This window comes from Peromyscus maniculatus, chromosome 5 (genome assembly GCF_049852395.1).
Source record: "Peromyscus maniculatus bairdii isolate BWxNUB_F1_BW_parent chromosome 5, HU_Pman_BW_mat_3.1, whole genome shotgun sequence".
NCBI lineage: Eukaryota > Metazoa > Chordata > Mammalia > Rodentia > Cricetidae > Peromyscus > Peromyscus maniculatus.
This window is the reverse complement of record NC_134856.1, coordinates 77,398,370-77,425,057: the sequence shown is the minus strand read 5'-3', so window position 1 is coordinate 77,425,057 and position 26,688 is coordinate 77,398,370. Positions and strand designations below refer to the sequence as shown.

The 26,688-nt window shown below is 40.2% G+C and overlaps 1 protein-coding gene and 1 pseudogene across 2 annotated transcripts in view; one reads left to right on the top strand and one right to left on the bottom strand.

Moving 5' to 3' along the window:
- St8sia6 (ST8 alpha-N-acetyl-neuraminide alpha-2,8-sialyltransferase 6) overlaps window positions 1-12,944 on the bottom strand; it is a 237,710-nt gene extending 224,766 nt beyond the window's left edge. The window contains exon 1 of one of the 2 annotated variants that reach the window (XM_076572698.1): window positions 12,818-12,944. The gene's annotated coding sequence lies outside the window, so the exon portion shown is untranslated. The remainder of the gene's footprint in view (window positions 1-12,817) is intronic. The other variant, XM_006989947.4, reaches the window with a different exon arrangement.
- Window positions 7,170-7,947, top strand: LOC102906038 (small ribosomal subunit protein eS6 pseudogene; annotated as a pseudogene).
- Window positions 12,945-26,688: the final 13,744 nt, after the last annotated feature.

Genomic DNA, 26,688 nt, shown 5'->3' with positions numbered 1-26,688 from the left:
CTATAACTCCATCTCCAGGGGATCTAATACCCTCTTCTGGCCTTTGCTGGACCCTGCACACCTGTTCTCCACCCCTCTATTTGAAAGTAACAAAAATAAATATGTTTAAAATAGAGGAAATATAGAAAAGTACTCATATAGTTGACAGTACACATTGTCTTCTTGTTAATAATTTCTAAGTTTCCACAAATGCACATTTACTGGCTTTAGAGCATCCTTTGTAATGACCCATCTTAACCAAGCATCCTTTGTAAGAATCTATCTTAACCTGAAAATGACCATTCTCACTCGGTTCTTACTGAGTAGCATCCCAACCACCAGGTGATCCTGACCTGCATACCAAGAGAACTTAGGGTTCTCTAGAGGAATTGAATTTATAGAATATATATATATATATATATATATATATATATATATGAATGGATATGTATGTGTATGTATCTGTATATACATATATATGGTATTTATTAGAACGGTTTATATGCTGTGGCCCAGCTGACCTAACAATGGCTGTCTAATAATGAGAGGTCCAAGAATCTAGTAGTTGTTCAGTTATGAAGCTGGATGTTTCCACTGGTCTTCAGTATATGCCAGAATCCTGAAGAAGTAGGTTCTAATGCCAGTGAAGGAATGAACTTGCCATTGAGAGCAAGCAGGCAAAGAGATAAAGCATCCTTCTTCCATATCTTATGTATAGACGGCCAACTGGAGGTATGGTCCAGATTAAAGTGGATCTTTCCATCTCAAAAGATCTGGATTAAATTTCATCTTCCCACCTCAGAAGATCTGGATTAAAAGTGGATTTTCCCACTTCAAATGATTTAATCAAGAAAAAAGCCCTCAAGGGTGTACCCAGCCACTTGGATTTTAGTTAACTTCAGATGTAGACAAGTTGACAACCAAGAATAGCCATCCCAACAAGCTATAGGACAGAGTTGTTAAGCTAGTCAGTAAATCATTTTGTATTGACTACTGATGGTGCTTGAACCGCCTATTAACAAATATTAGGCATTTGACTGCTTGGAGAGAAAGGACAGGAATTGTAGTTAGCTGTGGCCTTCCTTTGTCTAGGTTAGCATACAAACCCCCTCTTCCAACCCTAGGTGTGTGGACCCAAGTGTTTTTGCTAAAGAACAAGGTACACTTCTGTCCATACAGCCATACTCAAACATTACACACAAATGCACATCCTTGCAGCTATTCTCCTGGTATTTGTTTTCTGTTTTGATTTAATAAAGGGGAGCTATGTTAAAGTTAACTGAAGAGATTTAGGTAGGACTATATATCATTAATGAGAATCTTCATAACATTAAAAGATAACCTTAAAAAGTGAGTATGAAGCCAGCTAAGTTTAGAAATGCCAGACAGAAGTATCATGTCCTTCAGAAGCCTGGGATCTGGTTTGCCCAGATGTTTACTATCCATTTAACTCCTTGCTGAATTCTTGCCATGGGTGAGGAAGTCCAGTATGGCTGAGGAATTAGGTCTCTGTGGCTTTGCAAGATAATTGTATTTGCCGGGGGTTCTCATATACATACAGAAAAAGAGAGAAGGGGGCTTATTTATAAAGAATTGGTTCCTGTGATTATAGAAGTATTAAACTGTCAAAGCATGCCAGTCTGACTGAGAGCCACACGCTCCACCTAGAGTCTGAAAGCAGCCAAGAAGAAGAACTCTTTCCCCTTCTGGGGAGATCAGTCTCTTTCTCTTATGACCTTTAATTAGATGAGGTCTGCACACATTGTCTGCTTTACTCAAAGTCTACAGATTGAAAGGGCTAATCACATTTTTAAACATTGTTTTATAGAAACATCTAGACTGGTGTTGGACCAAATATCTGGGTACCAGATTGACAGAGACAATCAAATATCAGGATAAGCAAACAGAGCTTGGAGCAAAGGAGTAAAATTAGATTTGGGCTCCTGAAAACAGGAATTGGAAACAATCTTCTAAGTTTAAGTGAACAGACTAATGTGAGTCCCACAAACTTTACTGAGATGAGGAAGCAGTTCCCAGAGGCACACAAGGTTAGTGGGGTGGGGGGTGGGGGCTATTCCTTGGAGCATGGCAGAGTAGCCCAAAACTAACATCCTCACATCTCAGTGTTTTACAGAGTTTAGTCCTGAGAGTGGCAAACTGTTTTCAGAAGAGGTGTCTTAATGGAGGCCCAACCCCTTTTGTGTTGTCAGGGAAAGGGCCCTAGCCATATTGCCCAGGCCAAACTCACACTCCAGAAACTCACATAAGTCTTCTACTATGGCAGACCACAGGTATGTACCATCACACCTGGATCCCTCTTCTCATTACCTAAAACTCATCTCTTAAATTTAACCAGAGGGAGCTAAACCCCAATGTCTAAGAGATTGCAAACCTCCCAATTCCTACCTGGGGAGACATTGCTTAGAGAGATGTGCTGCATAAAATGAGTATGAGTCACGTAGAGGAACCCACTGTAATCACACTTATCCCAGGAGAGGGAAATAAAGAAAAAGATGCTGGACTCTCAGTGGAAAACACACTGAGCACGTCGTTGGCAGCTAGACAGGTAATTTTGGTGTCAAGTTCCTCAGCTTAAAGGAGAGAGATGCTGCCTGTTTAACTCATGGAAAACCTTTCGTCAAATTGCTCTTTTGTTTGAGACTAGGCCTATATGTGTGCGTGCATATGGGGGATGTTTATATGAGTGCAGTGCTCACAAGGGCCAGAAGAGGGCATCAGATCCTATGGAGCTGGAGTTACAGGCAGTGGTGAGCCACTCAAGACAAGTGCTGACGACTAGCCGGTCCTTCTGAAGAGCAGCAAAGGCTCTTAACCACTGAGCCATCATCTCTCCGGTCTCCTGGCTGGCCACTTTGAACAGGTAATGTGTGAAGAAGGCCGGCCTCAACCTGTGAACTGTATGTGCTCAGGAATGTGCCCGCCTCTAGATCTGATGCCAGGTCTTTTCTGGAAGTGAAGCATCACTTTGAGAACTACTCTAGGGGTCTGATACTTGCTGTGAATAACATTTCTTTCACTCTATCATCTTGTTGTACTTGGGTATGCACTCACCCAGTGAACCCACTATGCTCAATTACACCAAACGAGAAACACTCTAATCATCACGCATGCAATGGTGGACAAGTTCCTTGGCTCTCTGGGAGGTTCTGTTTCTTAGGGAAAAGGTAAAAAAAAAAAAAAAAAAAAAAAAAAGACAAAATAATTGAACACTTGGTGTCTGTCAATCAATAAGCTAAGGAATTTGTATGTATTATTTCAAGTCCATCCTTGACTATTAGTATAATTAATTACATGTAACTACTATTATTTTTATATATACTGTTTATATGCTATTTCATTCTTATATAGTTGAGTATTATTATTAATTCAGTGTGAACTGAAGCTCCCAGAGAAAAAAGCTGCACCTGTGATAAACCTCTCCAAGGCTGATTGACTAATTAGAATGCCTGTGATTGCTGGAATGTTACAGGTCCAGAGTCAAATTATCTTGGGCTATCTTTAGTTCCCATAAGCCATTCACTGCCCACAGTGACCTAACATCCATCCTTGAGACTATTTGATAAATCCTTTGGAATGTAAAAACAAATCCCTTCCAGCAACCCCAAGGTTTTGATGTCACCAGAAAACATCTGAGGATTATAACAGAGACTTCCCCGACTTTGATGTTTCCACAGATGTATTTTCAAAATGCCACGAGTCATGACTTTCTTTCTTCTATCACTGTGAAAAGTTCATTATCAGTTACCATATTGGAACATGTATCTGGGTTGCTTCAATCTGTGTTCTGGGCTGTGGTCTCTTCCATGGCTCCAGGATAAACAATCTCTTATTCCTTTTGGAGTGAGAGCTGTGTTTTTGAGTTGACACTTTTAGGTGCCTGACTGTGGGGCCCCAAGGATGATCTTTCAGTGGAGGACTCACCTGGGTGGGCACCAGATGCCAGCATGGCCCATTGTGCCCACCCTGCCAGCATTGCCTCCTTGGGTAGAAGTTGGTGAGGTTTTTTTCTGGGGCTCAGACCACCCTTGCTTTGGCTGAGTGTCCATGGGTTCAGTCTGAGGGCACTGGATTTTAAAGTTTTAAGGAATTCGTGTTGCGTTTTATTTTTTCAGAAGATGGTTTCAGAGCATTTGGTTTCTTTTTGGTTTTGTTTGCTTTCAGAACACTAAGTTTGTTAATTTCCTATCATTCAGCCTTTTTTTTTCCTGCCACTCCTCCAATATATCAAGGAATGATATAAATATAAAAGAGAAAAATTGCCATTTGGTATTCCAGCTGGTTTTGTTTTTGATAATTATGTTAATTCCACTTGTAAGTATTTGGGGGGGCAGGGATGAAAAAATCTAACTAGAGATAAGTCAACTTTATGCTTCTCCTGGCTGAAAACATTTGGTCCTAAACTGGTTCTTTTTTTCCCAGACACACACTAAGCTAGAACTCCTAGGCAATAAAATTAAAGATCATTGTACCAGCCGGCTTTCTGTCAACTTGACACAAACTAAGGTCATCTGGGAAGAGGAAACCTCAGCTGAGAAAATGGCCCGGTCAGCTTGGCCTGCGGGCAAGTCTGTAGAGCCTTGCCTTGATTGATGGCTGATGTGGGAGTGCCAAGCCCACTGTGGGGGTGCCATCCCTGGGCAGGTGGCCCTGCATTTTGTAAAATATAAGCTGAGTGAGCCGTGGAGGGCAGGCTGGCAAGCAGCACTCCTCCATGCTCCTGCCTTCAGGTTCCTGCTTCTGCTCCTTCCCTGACTTCCCTCTGTGACCGACTGTGATTAGGGGGTGGCATAATGTGAGAGGCAAAGCTACATTTTAAGTGTTAATTGCTATGACTAAGAGATCCATGAAGCAAAAATGCCTCTGATCTGCAAGGCCTTGCCCAAGGACAGACAGTTCCTGAAATGCTGGAGGCTCTAGTTTATGGGAGACCACAAGGCACATGTTTTTCACTCCCGTAAACAAGTTTGTTTGACCCAACTACGCCAGATGTGCTTGATCACATGTGGGCCGGAGGATCACAGGCAGGAAATACGTCAGGATGTCTGCTTGCCCCTGATTGGACCTGATGGGAAATACTTAAGGCCCTGAAAGACCTGACTCAGGGCCATTTTCTGGGAACCTGGGTATGGACCTGACCAGAATTTAATTAAAACTTGCTTCAGTTTTGACTTTAAACCGTAATAGTGGTCTTATTCTCCGCCGTTTGGGATTAACATTCTCTTCAGGCTCCCAGGGATATTCAGATTACCCACCCAAATTCTAAAGCTGGTCTTTTGCTCCCATCTCCGGGGCTGATGGGCTGCTTCAGGAGGCACATGGCTGGAGACCTTCCAGGGCTCTGAGGCTGCCTTCATTCTTTGGACTACAGGGGTGAAGCGCCATGCTGAGGAATGTCAGCAGGCATCTACAAAGGCTTCCTGGTGAGTCATAGTCTGCATCTGCTTTGTGCGGTCATGGAGGGGGTTCAATGGGACCTCAGTGTGTGTCTGTAAGTTCTGTTGCCAGCATGGAGCTGAAACAGAAATGGGTCTGATACTTTTGCTGTCTCCGCTGCCACCAGCCACCAGTTACCACTGCTGCCATGGCTGCTTTTAGGCTGGGGCTCAGAATTTATCTCTGAGCTCTCTGGTCATTAAGAGTCTCCATCCGGTGTCAATTGATCTCCCTGACCCTGTGGTGGGGAAAAGAAAGCAAAGCAGAACAGAAAAAAAAAAAAAAAAAAAAAAGGTGAATAGTATGTAACTCAAGATTTACAAGTTTAATATGTATGGTTAAAAATCTGGAAAATCTATGAAAAGTTAACCTAAAATCAGTAACACTGGGAGTTGATAGTTAAAAATCCATGCACAGATAATCTTAAAAGAACCATGTGGCATGATTCTGTTTTGAGACATAAACAACACTTGGCTTGCCACCACCTTTAAGCAGCCAAGTGGCTGACAGCCATCTTTGCCAGGATTGGCGAGGGCAGATGTCATGTGACTTCACCACCATCTTGATTAAAGGTAATCACATGGAATGGGCCTACCAAGGAGGCAACAATAGGTTTCCAAGGTATTTGGATTAGGATGGATTTTTATATGATAATTCCTGCCCTATCCTGAAAACAAGGTTCATGAAAAATGGGATTTAAAAATAATGCTTGTTTAATACGGTATTAAAGCTGTCCCTCCATGCTTCCATATGCAAGAGTGGACCTTGCTCTGGCAGCCAAACTTTGTAACTTAAGAGTCACATAGGTGATATTGCTTTGAAAGACATGAAGGGTTCATAGGGAACAGCCGAGACTGGCAAATGTATGGCAAGGCTGGAGTTCCTAAAGAGAGCCCAGTTGCAATGGTGGACCCCAGCAGTTTTGGAAATGCCAGTGCCATGTGATAGTCACCAGAAGCACCAGCCACAACGAAATGGAGCAGGCTGGGCTCTAGAAGGCAGGCTATGTGTATGCTGCAAGGATGGGACCAAGGAGGTGATTCAAGCCCCTCAGGAAAGCCTGAAGGGATGTGAATGAATCCCAGATATGAGCTTTGTATTGTTTCTCCTGTTGGACCTTGGTTTTGCCTTATGCAGATTGTGGTTCTGCCTTGTATCTTCCCTCTTGAAGTAAAAAAAAAAAAAAAAAAAAAAAAATTAAAATAAAGGTTTTTGATATTGCAGGAACACACAGTTGAGAGATTTTTAAAAAATTTTAGAGGAAATTTTGGAGTTTTACAAAAAAAATTTAAATTTAAAAACTTGCTATTATTTTAAGGAACAGCTTTTTTTTTTTTTTTTTTTCTGGTTTTTCGAGACAGGGTTTCTCTGTGTAGCTTTGCGCCTTTCGTGGGACTCACTTGGTAGTCCAGGCTGGCCTCGAACTCACAGAGATCCACCTGGCTCTGCCTCCCGAGTGCTGGGATTAAAGGCGTGTGCCACCTTAAGGAACAGCTTTTAAAATATTTAATTTTATAAGACTATGGAGCATTTAAAGTTTATAAAATGTTTCATATTAATAATATTTCAATTTAAAAATAAAAGGTTACTACACAGAGAAACCCTGTCTCGAAAAACCAAAAAAAAAAAAATAATAAATAAATAAAAGATTAAAGCTTAAGGCCACAGGTGACTTGGGTTAAGGAGAAGCCAGGTCTCTTTTTCGTGGCGCCTCCTAGGCAGTCGGCTGTGTCAAGATGAAGCTGAATATCTCCTTCGCAGTGACAGGCTGTCAGAAACTCATCGAAGTGGACGATGCACGCAAGCTTCCAACATTCTACGAGAAGCGCATGGCCACAGAAGTGGCTGCCGATATACTAGGTGAACAGTGGAAGGGTGGTGTGGTCCAAATCAGTGGCGGGAATGACAAACAGGGTTTTCCCATGAAGCAGGGTGTGTTGACCCATGGCAGAGTGCACCTGCTGTTGAGTAAGGGGCATTCTTGTTATAACCAAGGAGAACTGGAGAGAGGAAGCACAAGTCTGTTCAAGGATGCATCATGGATGCCAATCTCAGTGTTCTCAACTTGGTTATTGTAAAAAAAAAAAAAAAAAAAAAGTAGACAAAGATATTCCTGGACTGACAGATACTACTGTGCCTCATCAGTTGGGACCTAAAAGAGATAGCAAAATCTGAAAGATTTTTAATCTCTCTAAAGAAGATGATGTCCGCCAATACGTGATCAGAAAGCCGTTTAACAAAGAAGATAAGAAGCCCAGGACCAAAGCACCCAAGTGTCTTATTACTCCATGTATCCTGCAACACAAACGCTGGTTGGTATATTGCTCTAAAGAAAGAACAAACAAAGAAAAACGAGGAAGCTGCAGAGCATGCTAAACTTTTGGCCAAGAGAATGAAGGAAGCCAAAGAAAAGGGCCAGGAACAGATCACCAAGAGACATAGGCTGTCCTCTCTGAGGCTTCTACTTCTAAGTCTGAGTCCAGTCAAAAGAAAGTCTTTAAGGGTAACAAGTAAATGATCATACCTTAAAAAAAAAAATTAAGGCCACAGCTATGAGTACCAAATACTAAACACCAGAAACTGGGATGTTCCTATCTTATGATGCAGCAAGACAATTGCCTGGTGTCTGGCAAAGAACTTGAAATGGCATCTCAACTTAGTCTCCACTTTTTGGGGGTTGAAAGATCTTTTTACAGGGGTAAAAGATATATGTGTTTTTTTAAGGTTAGGTCTAGGTTTGTTTAGCTCAGATATACTTAATAGATAATGGTTCTCAAACAAACAGAGATCTGATATGACATTTAAAATGTTTAGTGGAAAAGCTTACTATGAAAGAGACCCCCCCAGCTCCTAGCAATGACCCCAAGGTCTCCAAAGAAGATGATGGCACATCATGATGACTCCACCTGGATTATGATAACCCTAGCCAATAAGCAAGACTGCTCCGATGCAGCACCTGCGGCCAGGACCCAACCCAAATTGTGGACAAGCAGGACACTGGAGAGTTGATTGCCCCACTTTGCCTAGACAGAGTAAGGTCAGTCCCCCATCTTCCTTCTCCACAGGGAAGCTTCTCATCTTCTGAACATGGTAGCCAAAGACTGATGCTGCCCTAGTACCTCTGCTCCCAATGCCATGGAGACCACAGCAGCTGGGATGACTGTCTAGTTAATGGACCAGTCTCTGTCATTTTAACTGATACATAGACATTTGGATTGTACTTTCTGTTATAATGTATTCTTCTCAGAACTCTGATGGTATTGGACTAACTATAGCTTTGTCAGCTTTACAGCAGCAGGCAACCAGGTTCTTCTCCAAGGCTGCAGCCACCTTGCTAGCTCATTTCATATGTAAAAATTAGACCTTCCTTTCTCTAGAGTTACTAGGTCTCCTGTTGAGGAAAAAGTAGACAGGTTTGCCTTGCTAACAGGCTTTATACTAAAAATAAACAGATTTCAAATGTAATTTTCCACTAAAGGAACATGCTTTGCAGTGATTGTTCTCAGTAATAACTACTTCTGTCTCTGGTAAATGACTTGATGTAAAGAAAAAAGGGTTAAGTTTTGAGGGTCTAAGAAAATGTTTTAAGATATATAAAGGTCTGAAGATGTGAAAGCTTAAGTAAGTCCTGAGGGTATCAGAAAATGATTTAAGATATAGAAGTGCAAGTTGTAAAGGTATAAGTAAGTGATTTAAGGTATATAAAAATGGGAAATGTTTCATATTTCTTTCCCTCGTCTATGCTATTGTTACACTAAGATTTCAAAAGTTCAGAGTTTTCACATTGACCAGTGGACTTCTAATAAGCTGGGAGAACACTGACTACTTACTGTTCAGTCACAAGTTCAAGATTTTAAATTTCTTTAGGTTGTCTTCTAAATAGACTTTAAAGGTGCTTTTCATCAGGCTAAAGACATTGCTGTCCAATCTATATATGGCTCTCTGAACAGTGGAAAAAATGTTCTTGCTTTTTAACCCAAGTCTATAGCTTTGCTAGGACTCAAAGGTGAGAGTCTACTCCAGCTGTTTTATAGACACCTGTTACCTGCTTTTTCTAAACTGTGGATTTCAGTAGAGACTGGTAATGCTAATATCTAAAACTTGTATGTCTTTTTGTAAACTGAAAAGCTCATGCAAGCTTCAGAGAATTGGGGGAGTTACAAGACTTGGATCCACTTCTCACAGGTCAAAAGGACTCCAGACAAATATGGCCTAAATTTCCCCACCTGTCTATTCCTGAGTATTCTCTCTCTCTCTCTCTCTCTCTCTCTCTCTCTCTCTCTCTCTCTCTCTCTCTCTCTCTCTCTCTCTCTCTCTCCTGGTCTTGGGACTCCTATCCTCCTCCCCCAACTACTAGGACTATGGGCCTGAGAGTTTCAAATGTAAGATTTTCCTATAAGTTCCTATATTTTAACTTCTGTCCATGGTTTATATGTGTCTCAGCAGATTTCCACTAAGTTGACAGATACCATCCAAGCATCAGCTGCTAACTACAACCTGCTCCAAATGACTGTGAGCTCTGGACTTACTAAAGCTGATGTGGATCAGTCCAGCCAATGTGAATGTTCCCTGTCTCTTCAGCTGGGTCAGCAAACCAGCTGCTTCTGATGAATTCCGCATGGCCTGAATTCCCTCCTTGCCTTTGACTAGCATTATTCTAGTTTCAGCAGAAAGTTGTTACAGCAAAGAGTACTTCACCCCAACAGGCTGGAATATTAGATCCAAAGGACACTCCCTAGCATAGGGGACAAAAATAGCTACCTATGGTGCCTATTGGCATATCAGGAAAGGTACCTGTTAAAACCAATAGACCCAGATCTATCAACAGGTAGATTCATTAGCTGAAATAGTTCTGCAATGTGCACTAGTTCTACAAGGACACTCAACCTGCCCTATGGAAAAAAGAGGTTATTGTATAGCTTTAAAAGGAAATTGTTGTTTCTATACAAACCACTCAGGAATCATTAGAAATAATCTGACTGTACTAAAAAAAAAATCATTGCAAAAAGGGGGACCTGAGAGGAAGTAAATAACTGGTTCCCATTCTCATTTCCAGGTTCCTTTTAGATATTAACTCTGATGTTAGTCATCACAAAGCCATTGGCCCTTCTGTTTCTAATTGCTCTTAATTCTTGCATCTTTGATGTCTTAACTAAATGACAATTCCTGTCTGAGTATCATTAAACTGATGGTTATTAGATCCCAATATAAACAGGTACCCTTCAGAATCAAGGATTTGACTCAGAACACAACTCAAGAGGGGAGCATGAGGGCCAGGGTTATATTTTGTTTTAATTACTATGCCTAAGAGATCTATGAAACAAAAACACCTCTGATCAGCAAGCCCCTTCTCTAAGGAAAGATAGTTCATGAAACATTGGAGGCTATTGTTTATGGGAGATAAAAAGCCACATGTTTTCACTCCCTGAAACAAATTTGTTTGATCCAACTACACGAAATATGCATGATAACATGTGGATGGGAGGTTCATGGGCAGGAAATTCCTCGGGGGTATATGCTTGGACCTGACGGGAAGTAATTAAGCCCCTGTAAGACATGACTCTGGGTCATTTTCTGGGAACCTGGGTATGGACCTGGCCAGAGCCCATCCACCTGGCCAGTATTTAATTAAAGCTTGCTTCAAATTTGACTTTAAACTGTGGTAATGGTCTTATTCTTGACCAGTGGGATTAACAATTGCTCTGCTTACTGCATGGAGCCAGGTAGAGAATGATTCCCGGGTTTCCTCTGCCAACTGGCTCCTTTCATATGTTAATCTTGATATAATTTCTCCATTCCCTAATCTCCTGCCACATTATTGAGCTAACAGCCAATTCAAGCCCTGTCTCCTGCAGAAGTGTGTTAATTAAGCAGGCCATCAGCTAGAGAACCACAGCTAACTGTGGGCCAAAAAGTTCAGCACATGCTTCACTGCTGTGTGTGTGTTTTCCTGAACAAAGCATGGGATTCCAGCAGGGTGAAAGTCTAGATTGATAAAATACTAACCAAAAACAACTAGGGGGGGGATTATTTGTATTGTTAATCCCACCCAATGAAAATAAGACCACTACTATAGTTTAAAGTCAAATTTGAAGCAAGCTTTAATTAAACACTGTACTGGCTAGGTAGATGGGTTGTGGCCAGGTCTGGACCCAGGTTCCCAGGAAATGGCCCAAAGTCTCATTTTGCAGGGGCTTAAGTATTTCCAATCAGGTCCAATCAGGGGCAAGCATACATTCTGATGTATTTCCTGCCTGTGAATCTCCCACCTACATGTTATCAAGGATATCTGGTATAGTTAGGCCAAACAAACATGTTTAGGGGAGTGAAAACATGTGGCTTGTTAACTCCCATAAACAATAGGCTCCAATATTTCAGGAACTGTCTGTCCTTGGGCAAGGGGCTTGCTGATCAGAGGCATTTTTGTTTCATGGATCTCTTAGACATAGTAAATAAACTTAACATGGAACTTTGGCTCTAACATTATCCGCCGCCCCCCCCCCGCCCCAAACACACATACAAACACACATGTACAAAATCCTAGGATTTACAAACATGGAAGAGGCAGGAGCTATGTAAATGACTTATAACAGATGATAAATTTTCTGCCCACCACTTTTGAGTGATGCTTTTCCCTCAGGTCACTTGCCCACTCTCGTTCTCAGTAGCACTTTCCCTTTCTTAATCAGCTGCCTCTATTTCTCTTTCCATACATGCGACCTTGGTCCAATTCTTTGTCTTTGAAGACAACAACCTCAAAAGTTTCAGCAGGTACCCCCAAGATGCAATTCTATACCTATAACAATAAGAAGATACAGTATAATATTCATAAAATCAGGAAGTGACTATTCTCATACCCTACTCATAAAGTACCCCAGCCATTTCGCTAGAGAATGACATTACTAAATTTTCCCTGATAAACATTCAATGAATGGGAGGTTGTTCTTTAAATAGATGTCTGCCTTGCATTTGTTTGTGTTATTTATTCTCCTTTCCTAACAAGATCTATAAGATGGTGGATGAGAGAGGAAAGGAGGAAGGATTGTTTCTATAGAATGAACTTCTTTTGTAGAAGGAAAGGGACAACCCTTAACAGAGTAATTTTCAGCAAAGTAGCTGGATACAAAATTAATTCACAAAAATCAGTAGCTCTCCTATATCAAAAGGACAAACAGTCTAAGAAAGAAGTCAGGGAAACAACACCTTTAACAACTGCCTCAAATAATATAAAATATCTTAATGTATCTCTAACCAAGCAACTAAAAGACTTGTATGATTAAAAACTTTAAGCAAATGAAGAAAGAAATAGAAGATATCAGAAGATGGAAAGATCTCCCATGCTCATGAATCAGTAGGATTAACATAAGAAAAATGGCCATCCTACCAAAACCTGCCGCGGACTGAGTCTCAGTAGGGCCACCAGACCGAGGGAGAACGGGATGAAGATGCTCAGGATAATTGGGATTCGGTGATGACAGACAGACACAGACACCAGAGTACACTGTGAAACTGCCGCAATTTTACTGAACATCAGGCTGAGATTTTATACAATCTTAACATGGAACTAAGCCCAGGGGCAAAAGGAAAGCAATAGATGCAATCTTTTGTGGTCACACAATGTGGTTTTCAGAATGATTAATCCTTTCAGACAGAGACATGCTGTGGCCTGAACCCTAAGAGCCAGATCACGTACTCAATAACTGGTAATCCATTTCTAGTAATTTATTAAAGACAGTTACAAAGTCCTCGCCAAGAGCCTTAGGCCACCTCTTTAGCACAGGTGCTATACCCCTCAATATAGCTGACCTTGTCTGCCTATCATATGTATACCATACCTTTCTGCTTCTAGCCAGCCTTTCCATAAAAGGCAACTGATTCCACAACATTCTTTTTCCCCGACCGATTCCCTTCATAAGCCCCTGTAAAAGGGGGTGGATCTAAGTAATTCCTACTTCTGGGATTCCAACGAGGGGGTGTCCACCATTTCCCATTAATACGGTATTGAATGTACTTTCCAACCATTCTTGTGGGAGTTGCCCGTTTCCTAAGTTCTCTTTCTTGTGAGTTTGTATGAGCTGAGTGAGGGTTACCTAGCAATCTTTTTACTTTTACATTTTCTTCCTTAGAATCTGTGGGAACCTGAATCATTAGCTCTTTCTGTTCTAATCCATCCATGAGTGGCCCCACTGAAGTAGGGTTTTTTTTGTGCTATCTGCCCAAGGGCTTGAATCCCTGGGGGCAGTGCCTGTGTAACAGTTGAGGAGTTATCAGCTACGTCAAGCGAGCATCTGCGGGAATCCAGGCACAGGAAGGTTGTTCTTGTCAGGAAAGAAGAAGCAGGAGTCCGGCCAACCATCCACGGAAGGCTGGTCTTTAGGGAACAACGTATCCAGAAATCATTGTTCGAGCTGATTGCCAGGGGACCGCTGGGGGCCTAGCCTTGAGAGACACGTGCCCCTCTTCCTCGTGAGACCACCAGATCGGCATTTGTCACACGGGCGACACTGTCACGGGTGTTGAAAAAACCAATCTACAGATTCAATGCAATCCCCATTAAAATTCCAAAATAATTCTTCACAGATCTGGAAAGGGTAATTTTCAGCTTGTATGGAAACAAAAAGAAAACCTAGAATAGCTAAAACAGTCCTGAATAATAAAAGACCTGCTAGAGGTATCACCATCTTGAACTTCAAACTGTACTACAAAGCTATAACAACAACATGGTATTGGCACAAAAATAGACATGTTGATCAATGGAATCAAATTGAAGACCAGGACATAATTCCACACCACTATGGAGACCTGATTTTTTTAAATAAAGATTCCAGAAATACACACTGGGGAAAAAAAGACAGAATCCTCAACAAATGATGCTGGTCAAACTGAATGGCTGCATATAGAAGAATGCAAATAGACCCATACTCATCACCCTGCAGAAAAGTCAATTCCAAATGGATCAAAAACCTCAACATAAAATCCAGATATACTGAAGCTGATAAAAGAGAAAGTGGGGAATAGCCTTGAATTCATTGGCCCTGGAGAAGATTTCCTAAACAGAACACACTTAGCACAGGCACTAAGATCAACAATTAATAAATGAGACCTCATAAAACTTAGAAGTTTCTGCCTGACAAAGGACATGTCATTCAGACAAAGTGACAGCCTAAAGAGTGGGAAAAGATTTTGGCCAACTCCATATCTAATAGAGGGCTAATACCCAAAATATATTTTTTTAAAATTCAAGAAACTAGATATCAATAGAACAAATAACTCATTTAAAAATTGAGGTTTAGCTCTAAACAGAAAAATTCTCAATAGAGGAACCTCAAATGGCTGAGAAACACTTAAAAAAAATGTTCAACATCCTTAGCCATCAGGGAAATGTGAATAAAAGCTACTGTGAGATTTCATCTTGTATCTGTCAGAATGGTTAAGATCAATAATACAAGTGACAGCTCATGCTGGCTAGGATTTGGAGCAAGGGGAACACTCATCCATTGCTGGTGGGAGTGCAAACTCATACAGCCACTTTGGAAATCAGTGTGATGGTTCCTCAGAAAAATAGGAATTAACCAGCCTCAAGATCCAACTATACCACTCATGGGCATTGTTAAGGTTTCTATTGCTATGAAAAGACAATATGACCACAGCAACTCTTATATAGAAAACATTTCATTGAGGTGGCTCACTTACAGTTTCAGAGGTTCTGTCCATTATCATTATGGCAGTGAGGGGAGCAAGGCAGCATGCAGGTAGACGTGGTGGAGAGGTAGCTGAGAATCCTACGTCTTGCAGGTAATTGGAAGTCAAATGGGACACTGGGTGGTATCATGAGCATAGAAAACCTCAAAGCCCACCTCCATAGTGACACACACATGTCCTCCAATAAGCCCACACCCACTCCAACAAAGCCACACCTCCTAATAGTGCCACTCCCTATGAGACTATAGTGGCCAATTAAATTCAAACTACCACAGGCATATACCCAAAGGATGCTTCATTCTACTACAGAGACACTTGTTCAACCATGTTCATTGCTGCTCTATGATAGCCAGAGTAAAAAGCACCCTTGATGCCCCTCAAATGAAGAATGGATAAAGAACATGGGGTACATTTACACAATGGAGTATTACTCAGCTGTTAAAAAAAATGACATTGCCTAGCGATGGTGGCCCACGCCTTTAATCCCAGCACTTGCAAGGCAGAGGCAGACAGATCTCTGTGAGTTCAAGGCCAGTCTGGGCTACAGAGTGAGTTCCAAGAAAGGCACAAAGCTACATAGAAAACCCCTGTCTCAAAAAACAAACAAAGACATCATGAAATTTGCAAGCAAATGGATGGAACTAGAAAAAAATCCTGAGTGAAGTATCCCAGACAAATAAAATAGATATGGATATAAGGTATTCTGCACAATGTCAAAAAAGAAATGTAAACACCACACCAGCCACCAAACCTTTATATACAATGGTGTACTGCCTGCAAGATATGCTAGGATAATGGCAGCATAAAGCTTGTGGGAGTCACCAACCAATAACTGATTTGACTTTAGGCCCACCCCATAAGATGTACCCCGTACCTGACACTCCTTGAGTAACCAAAACCTGATAGCTAGGAACCTAAGGAAAACCAAATAATACTGGTCTAAATAATAATAATAATAATAATAATAATAATAATAATAAATGTAAGTATAGACATATATTTATATAGTGATCAAAAGACCCCTAATGATATTCTGCTATACTCACAGATTAATGCCTTGCTAAGCCACCATCAGAGAAGCTTCTTCTTGCAGCAAACAGGAACAAACATAGAGATCCACAGCCAGACATTACACAGAGAATGAGAGGCCTTAGAACACCCTGCCCTAAATAAAATGTCTCCATCCAATCCCTCCCCTCAGAGCTCAGGGAATCCATGGAAGAGAGGCAGAAAGGGTATAAGACCCAAAGGGGAAGGAAGACACCAGGAGAACAAGGCCCTCTAAATCAACATAATCAAAGCTCTTATGAATTCACAGAGAATGAAGCAGCATGTACAGGACCTGCATGGGTCTGTGCCAGGTCCTCTGCATGTATATTATGACTTCCAGTTAAGTGTTTTTATGGGACTCCTGTGTGTGCCAATGAATGAGTCTCTGATTCTTGTGCCTTCTCTTGGGCTCTTTTCCTTCTGTCGGTTTGCCTTGTCCAACTCCAAAGTGATAGGGTTTTTTTTTTTTTCATTTTATTATATTTAATTTTGATATATTTAAAAAGATGAATGAATGAAAACCTAGACATTACAGTAAAGGTTAACAACTGAACTGTCACTTATGACTGATGGGAGAAGGAAAATCAGTTCTCTCCAATGGGTATGTCAACCACCAACATATAATGGACTCCACAATTTGCTTGTTCGTTTGTTTGTTTTTTGGGAGGTTTTATAGGTTTGGTTTTTGTTGTTGTTGTTTGTTTTATTGTTTTTTTTTTTTGCATGTGTGCTTTTATTTGCTTACAATTTGTTCAGGGTTTAGGGAGATTATTTGTTTTTCTTGGTTTGGGGGGGTTTATTGTTTCTTTTTTTTTTTTAGAAAACTTAAATTTGGGTGGATTGGGAGGAGAGAGGACATATAAAGACTTGGGGGAGGATAATATAATCAAAACATATTTAAATTTAAAATTATTTTAAATAATAAAAATATAATAAAAAAAGACTTACATCAAGGAAACATCTCTTTGCAACAGACAGAGATCACTACAGAAAACAACAACCAATTAGAATGAAGAGTTGTGGAATCCAGTCCCAGTGGCTACAAAACACTCCCATATTTAAGACTAAGGGAACATTGTGGAAGAAGGGGCAGAAACGCTGTAAAAACTGGAGGAGTTTTCTGTGAGATTGTGTCTCCTAGCAATGTCAGAAGCTACACCCATAAAGTCTCGCCAACATGACTGCCCAAATGCACTGAAGAAGGACGACACCAATGGACATGACAAAGTAGAAAGAAAAAAGTCCATGAGGCCTCAACCCTATACAACAAATGACAGACAACTGAGGAGAGCTGGGAGTGAGAAAGGTGGCCGTCCCCAGGGAAGAGCATGTGAGTTGGTCGTTCAGTGCCAAACAGTCAGACCTTAAAACATACATAAAAGTAACATTATATGGATTGAGATTATATTTAGGAATGTATATGTAATATACACATGCACATACATTTACCTAATCATACACATCATATCAATATACACATATGCACACAATAGCAATTAATTAAAGAGGCCATGAGTTTGAAGGAGACTGGGGAGGAGTATACGGGGAGGTTTGGAGGGAGAAAAGGAAAATGTTATAATTATATTATAATGTCAAAAAATCTTATTTTAAAGGTAAATGTGAATATTTTTTTAAAAAACCCCATTCAGTTTATAGTTATGTGGACAAAGAAGTTAACTCAAATCTCAGTGCCTGTGAATACTGCTACCACAAAAAGACTGGAACTCAAATCTCGGTGCCTGTGAATACTGCTACCACAAAAAGACTGGTATGGCGGAGCAGAGAGTAAACAGAGCCTAGGCAGCTTCTGCATCTCCCATCATCACCTTCATTGCCACTGCTGCTTCCACTTTCACTCAAGTTGGCTTCTCATAAGCTGTGGTTTGGGGACGAAGAGCAGAAGATAATATGGGCATTGCACACTTGCTTTGATGACTTTCATTACAGGAAAAAATGTGCATCAGAGAAATTAAATCTAATGCTTCCAGCTGCAGGCTGGCCAGAAATGCAAATAAAAGTCTCCAAAGAAGTGTCCAGTGATTCAGAAACTGGTGAAAGACTGAGGTCTTAGACAGCTTGGGTGCTATGCTGAACCAATAGGCAGTTAAGTAAACCAGTGGCTGTGACCAACCCAGAGAGTAAAATATTAACTAGCACAGGTGGGGATTCTCATAAAAGAGAAGACAAGGAGGGGACAGACAGCTGGCTCTCTCGTTTGTCCTCCCCATCTTATCCTCTCCACACCAATGTACAAAGACATTCCCTTCTCCTTCCTAATTTACAGAATCCCAGTGTCTCAATAATAGAGGTTTAGAGACAGCACTATGAAAATTCAGTCTCATCCTATGAATTACTGATGATGACCCACACAGAATATAGGTTATAGCCCTGAGAATTGGATTTGAGGTGGGTTTTTTTTTTATGGAATGGTATCATGGCAAGTAAAAGTGAAGCACAAAGTGTCCACAAATCATATACAGAAGAATATTCAAATAAATATTGGACCTGGAGGAATACATTCAGTCTTCCACCATTTCAAGGGATCTCATGTAGAAGAATTAGACTTTAGAAAACAAACAAGGAGTCAATGTGTGAAAGACAGAAGGATACAAAGTTTGTTTTAATATTGAGGATGAAGACACTTCAGGGTTCAAAAAGCACACAAGAGGTGCCTGAGTAAAACTTAGATGAACATATTTTCTGTTGGTGATATAGATAGGAGATTTTCTAAAGATGGAGCATGGATGGTTCTCTCACTTGAATGTCTATACAGAGCCTGGATATTAACCCACCAGCTACCATAGAGGAAGACTCAGCACTGGAACGTCCCAATTATCTTCACACCCCAGATCTCCCCGACATCAGATTTACAGTTATTTGTTTTTTTTTTTATGTCATCCAGATTCTAACTTGGTTTCTGTTTATTAATTTTCATGAATGCCAATGTTGTTCCTCCATTTAGTAGAAGGTATCCATAAAGAACATCTTCCATGGATTTAGGAAGGAATGGTAATACATACACATGAAAATTACATATTTGGTTCATAAGATTGTTACTGTTACTTTGTGATCATGAGAAATAGTTAAGACTATCTGGTTCAATTCTTCTCATATTTAAACATTACTTCTTCCAGATGATTAATTATCCTGAATTTTTGAACATGTTCATTGATTCAATGATAGTGAATTTATTGCCACAACATTTTAGGGTCAACTATATCACAAATTTCTGTCAGTTATCTGTGGCTGAGTAACAAACCACACCTCACATGAATGTCTAACAGTTACAATGAATTTTATTTCTGTGGATTGGCTACGCAGTTCTTCTGCCTGGGATCAATGATGCAGTTGTATGAACTAGGAGACTGTCTCTGACCTAGAAGGTGGGGGGTGGCCTGATGCACCCATCTAGCTAGTGATGTTGGCTGTTGGTGTTGGCCAGAGCACTTTTGATCCCTGCTTCATGGCTGCCTTCCCCCCGCCTACCTGCACTGGACTGACTTTGTCATGTGTTTTAGGACAGTATTTCAGAAGGGTGAAGACACAGCTGCTGGCCCTCCTGACACCTAAGCTCCAGACCTCATACCACATTAATCATTCATGTTTATGCTTTTGGTCGAAGTCACAGTGGTGGCTCAGATATCAGTGGATAAAGAAAATGTTTCCACTTCCGAAAAGGAGGAATGGCAAAACAATACTGTGTGGGTCCAACCATAATTGGATGGGCAGATTTTATGTGATCTACAATATTTAAAAAAAAAAAAATTTGTCTGGATTCCAACATTGTATTCTTAAACTCTGACGAAGAACCGAACAAAGCTGGACATAGTGGGGTGTTGTGGAATGGTTTTAACTAGGTAACAAGATACATTACATTTTTTTATGCTGCATTTGTTCAACAATGTAAAGATGTGTTGCTTTGCCTGCCTAAGACACCTGATTGGTCTAATGAAAAGCTGAATGGCCAATAGCTAGGCAATAGAGGGATAGGCAGGGCTGGCAGGCAGAGAGAATAAGTCAAAGGAAGACTCTAGGCTTGAGAGAACAAAGAGATGAAGAAAGAAAAAGGGAGAAAGAGAGGAAAATGTCAGGGGCCAGCCAGCCAGGCAGCTGCCAGACAGACAGACAGACAGACAGACACAGAGTAGGACATACAGAATGATAATTAGTCTCCTATGATAGTCAAACTTGTACCCATATTAGTTAAGTTTTCTAGGTATACATGGATATATTTCAGATAGGTAATCTTCAAACACTTCAAAGACTTACAGAATATGGCATTTAAAATGTTTTAAAAATTTAGACTTCCTGGACAGTGAGACATGTCTGCTCCTGGCAGCACCAATTTACTTCAGAGAGGGGGATGGGCATCAAAGACACTCTATATGGAGTTTATCTTCTTCTTGGCAAAAATAGCCATTTAAGCAAGAAACTATTCTTGCCTAGACAGCTTGACAAAATGATATATCAACTGGACATGCAGGACCCATAGAAAGGTGACCACTGAACTTTGCTTGGCAAAATATTCCAATGTCCATAATGCCAGCACTTCAAATACTGAGGCAGGAGCGTTGTTACAAGTTCTATGTCAGTGTGATCTCATAGGAAACTGCAGGCCAATTTTGCCACAGGGTGGGGAGGGGGTGCAGTAATAAGACACTTACTGTCAATCCTGATGATCTGAGTTTGATCTCAGAAACCCACAGGGTACAAAGAAGGAACCAACTCCAACAAGTTGACCTCTGACCTTGAGCTCACAACATGGGAACACACAAAAAGTAAGAAAGTAAATAAAATATTCCTTCAGGTTCCTGCTTTGCAGAGGAAACTGCCAGACATTCTATAGGACACAGAGAGAAGTGACTGAGAGACTCTAGGGCTGTGGGCTGAAGACAGATACCCCAACTTTACAGAGGAACTTTGGATGACTGTCCAGACTGCCAGCTGTCTCTGTCTATTCTCACAAGACTCCCAAAAGTTGCTTGTATCCTTCTCCCATTTCTCAGGTAATGTTATATCCTTCTGAGGTCTTTGATGGAGTCTATGAAGACTATATAGTTATAATTTTCCTTAGTTATGATAAAAGATAAGTTAGATATGAAAGCTTAGACTCACAAATATAGGATAGATAGAATATATTCTTTAATTTTGCCAAATACAAATAGACTAGATTTTATAAATAGACTAGATATTATAATTGTAATTCTTGCTTGATAACTGTTTTGTTATATGTAATTTTACTATGTAAAAGTTAAAACCTTCCTTTTTGAAAAAAAGAAAAGAGGAAGTGCTGGGGATGCTGTGAATGTGCTGCTCTTGTTGACTGATAAATAAAATGCTGATTGGCCAGTAGCCAGGCAGGAAGTATAGGCGGGACAAAGAGAGAGGAGAATTGTGGGAAGTAGGAGGCTGAGTCAGGAGACACTGCCAGCTGCTGTCATGACAAGCAACATGTAAAGATACCAGTAAGCTACGAGCCATGTAGCAAGGTATAGATTAATAGAAATAGGTTAATTTAAGATATAAGAACCAGATAACAAGAAGCCTGAGCCATTAGGCCAAACAGTTTAAATAATGTAAGTGTCTGTGTGTTTATTTGGGTCCAAGCAGCTGTGGGATTGGCAGGTGAGAGAGATTTGTCCTGACCGTGAGTCAGACAGGACCAGGAGATAACTCCAGCTACAGCCTACCCTTGCACAGCCCTGACAGTGGAGGGTAGACTGGATCAGGTGCCTGAGGGGCACCACTCCTGAGCCCTATCCTGCCTTTAGAATTTTCACCTGCAAATTGGGCAACTGACCTTTGTGATTTAACCTGAGACTGCAGAATTTTCCAGGAAGAAAGACTTTCAGTGCTCATAAGGCCTGGAGCAAACTGGACTGCACTGGTCTCTCTTGATGTAAGAGAGGCTTAGATCATCAAGAATTGCATGCGAGGGCCTGGAGAAATGACTTGGTTAAGAGCACTTGCTGCTCATCCAGGGGACTGGAATTCAAGTCTCAACACCCACATGGAAGCTCACAGCTCCAGTTCTGCAGGATTGTACACCCTCTTCTGGCCTTCATAGTAACTAATCACACATGCAGGCAAAACTCATATCATAAAATTAAAATGACTAAACCTTAATAAAAAACAATCACATGCAAACTGTCACTTCAGGAGAACAGCCTGCTGCCCTTAGACGTTCATTTTCTCTTGTTTCATCCCAGCCTTTAGGGATATGATACATTATAAACAAATGGCAGACTTTCCATTTTCTGTTGCAAAATTATTACATGGCTTTGAGACAGATTAACCTATATATTCATCAAAATCCATCTATCAAAATGATGAGTGGGTAGGAATACATTTAAAACACACCATCAACAAACAGTCTTCTGGAAAGATTGTATAGACAAATTGAGCTCTCTAGGGAGTAATAAACTAAGAATGAACAAAATTAATACTAATTGTTTCAATTTGCATAATGTCTTATAAAAAGTCCTTTCATAATGCATGAAGTAATGTTTACAAAGTACGTGGAAATAGGAGAAGCCGCATACATTTATTAAATTAAGGGTTAAGTGCTATTACTCCATTATTTACATGACTTTATCTGTGTTGTCTACACATGTATATTTAGTTGTTAAACAGAAATACTATTTATGACATATTGAATTTGTTCATCAAGAAGAGAAAACTAAGATGGTGTGCTATAAATCACAAGATAGCTACAAACTGCTAGCTGACATTAGCCTGTGGCTTTCAGTGGCTTGTCACCTGAGGTTTATGACACTACCTTCTAGAAGTCTTTTGGTACCTGAGGGAGAACAATAACAATGTAAGTCAAGAGTGTAATGATGCAAACGATGTGGCTTTCCAAGCATGATCTCAACAAAGAACCCTTCCTCTTCCCCTTCACTGACACAGCCAACACCTGTGTCCAGGCTGTCGCTGCTCATTTAGCCTATGGCTCCTTACTTTCCAATGGAGCAAAAGAAACCATAGTTCATTAAAATCCATTTCTCCATTCAAACGCCATTCAAGGTGTCCCTGTGATAAAGGAAACCGTAATGTAATCCTCCACCAAGAGGAAGGAAGTCAAGTCAGAAACTAGGCCAACAAATCATTTTCTCCATACACCTTTCCAGAAAAGTTTTGGCAGGAGGCAGGACCTGATTATGCACTGCAATAAATAGATGAAGATTTGTTTGTGCCCGGCACAGAAGACCTTTCTTCCTGGGTTGTACTAGACTGGATTCTGTCCAGCTTCTGTACACTGTTAATAACTGCTTGAAGCAACTTTTACATGATCAAGGAATCTGATGAGGCTTAGCACCACCTTGGGCACATCAAAGCTACCCACTTAACTTCTGAATTACCTTCATTAGGTATTTCAGGCAGCCTCAGGAAGCCTTACTACCTTTTAGTGCATTCTCATAGCTGAACTATGTTCTTGGCTCTTGAAGTGTTTTTGTCTTCAGTGTGAGAAAATGTTAATTCTTTGTACAATTACTTTAGCATCATTTTAAAAATCATTTTTCTTATGTCTTCCTGAAAAACAAAACTGTTTTATTAAATACCACACTACTACCCTCCCTGATGGCGTTTTACACATTCTTAGCTTTGATTCCTTTCTAGGTGACTTGCTTGATTCTTTCTAGGGGAAAAAATATCTAAAAATCTGAATTTAGTTCATTGTCAATAATGACTCATTTTGAAACCTTGTTTGAAGCAAATATTAATAAGCAAAAACAGAGTTATCTCTCAAGACTGGCAGTTCAGAAGTTTGAATCCATGAACTCAACAGATGTGTAGAATCATTTGGTCAATCTAGGGAGGCCATTGCTTTACATTGAGCTCCTATACTAGATTCTAGAAGATCAGACCAAAACCGGAAATGACCCAAACAATCAAACTAAACTTCAAAATGAACCAGTTCTCCTAATCATGGGAGATTCACAGTAACTTATCATGGTCTCATTCAACCTTGTGATGAGGAAGTCCACTCTGCTGAAGCCATTTTATTTATTTATTATTTTATTTATTTATTTAGTTGTTACTCTGGGCTTCTGTTTCCTCAGCCATTCCCTCTCTAAAGTCCATGAACTCTGCTCAGACGCAGATGAAATTCTGTCCTGCTCGTGACTAATTCAAGCCAATTAAATTTCTATAATACAAACTCTGATTTTCCAGCTCATCTGCTCTATCCCAACCCCCCACAATTTCTCACTATTTTCTTCTGTCCATCTTTATCTACCCTCACTCTCTATAGACACACAGGCACATGCTCGCTTTTTCTCAGACTCCGGTCAGCTGAGTAAGAAGACCAGGTTCAGAAGATTAGCTGGTTGCCTTCTCCTTTCATCTTGCTTTCATCTCTGGAATACATTACTATCTATCATTAAAAATGATGCAAATGCCAAAAACATGAAGTACAAAGCCACACATAGATCCTATGACCGATGGATTTCTATGCTTTCAAATTACAGGGAGAAACATTACAACAAAAAATATAGACAATGTGTGTCCACCAAAGCTCCTATGTCTGAGAGGAAGGGGATCTGAGAAGCCCTGTGCTTAGAAAATGAGAGGAAGATAAATTATACCCAACACAATAGACAAATGACCAATCCCTTTATCAGACAAACAATTCTTTCAAGAGATATAAGAAAAATACCATGGATACAAACAACGAAAGCATGTTCATTTTTTTTAATCAAGGTTAAGGCAACTGTATTTTGCACTCAAAAAAATAACTGAAGGAAATGTATTATAATGTTGGTGTAACTTGGATGAAAGAGTAAATTTAAAACCAGCAGAAATTGCTATAAGCTTCTAGGTGAAAAAGTATGGAGATTGTTAAAATATTCATACTATTGAATCCAGTAATACAATTGGTCAATATCAAGTCTAAGGAGACAATTCAATAGAAAAAAATACTATCTACTGAAATTCACTTGCCTTGGAATTATTTATACAATAATTCAAAAGTGTAACTATAAGAAACTGGCTGAACACAGAAGCAAAAACTATCTCAGAAGTTTCTGACTGAAGTCTTATATATGGGACAAAAATATATGGAGTTAAATTAGTACAAAAGTCAAACTATGTATATAATGATGTTGGTACCATGGACTGTGATCCATCTATTTTAAACAATAATTTTAACTACTATGTAGCTATTGGAAAGTGTTGTCATTTTTCACGTATGTATGTGTGTGGTGTGCGTGTTTGTATGTGTGGTGGCACACATTTGTGCAGATGTGTGTGTGTGTGTGTGTGTTGAGGCCCAAGTGTCTACCTTGACCCATCTCTAATTTTTTTCTCTTGAGGAAAAGTCTCTTACTCAATCTGGAACACACTGATTCCAGCTAGGCTAGGTATGCCAGCTTGCCAAAGGTACCCTTTGTCTCCACTTCCTGAGAACTAGGATTACAGGTAGCCACCAAATCCACACAAATCGTATGTGGGTTCTGGGAATCTGAACTCAAGTTCTTGTACTTGCTCAGCAAGTACTTCATCCAACAAGCCATCGACCCAGTTTCACACTACATTGGTTTTTTTGTTGTTTGTTTCTTTGTTTTGTTTTTAAGTTAAAAATTATTTGTTCACAAACATGAAATTATAGAATGCAATTATTCTTTTTTTCTTCAAGTTTTCATTTTTTTTTTTAGCATTTCACTTAAAATAAAAATAATGGACACTTTTATACGGAGCTAACAGACCATGGGCTCTAAGCAAACATGTCCCAGTCAAAGTAAATCAGTGATATGTCTAGTGTTCCTAAGAAAGTTACTCCTGGACACCAGCATCCCTTCAGTCTGTTTGGGCTTTGTGAGTAAGTTTTGTCAATGGAACACCTTTGAATGCTCCTTCCACACTGGGCCCATTAAAAACTTGCCACATGCAGATAGATTTGTATTTCTCTTCTGATATTATAGCTTGATACAAACAGGCACATGAGCTAGTCATATGTTATTGCTGTGACAAACATACCTGAACATACCAACTTTAGGGAGAGAAGGTTGATTTGGACCCTAAGTTTGAAAGGTTTCACAGGTTTTAACCCATCCTCCTAGAGAGGCTGTGCTATGGTCTCTGGAGCATTTCATATCATAGCAGGCAGGAAACAGGAACAGCAAATCTCTACCCTGGCTGGCTCTCTCCTTTTTCTACTTATATTCCAGGGATTCTCACAGTATGGTGTGTGATGCTGTATACATTCAGTGTGGGTCCTCCCCATCTTGGTTAATGTGATCTATAAATGTCACAGGTGTGCTTTACTACTTGAGGCGCTTCTTAATCCAACCAGCTTATCAATGAAGATCAACCATTGTAGCTGTAACATTCCACCTCAGCCCCCAAAAGGTTCAGGAGCATCTCATAATGCAAATTCATCCAGTCCCTCTCCAAGACTCTCCATAATATTAATAATTCCAACATTGTCCAAATGTGCAAGTTCAAAGTCTCCTCTGATACTCAGGGCAAGCTCATATTTCAAAAAGGAGAGATGGGGCTACA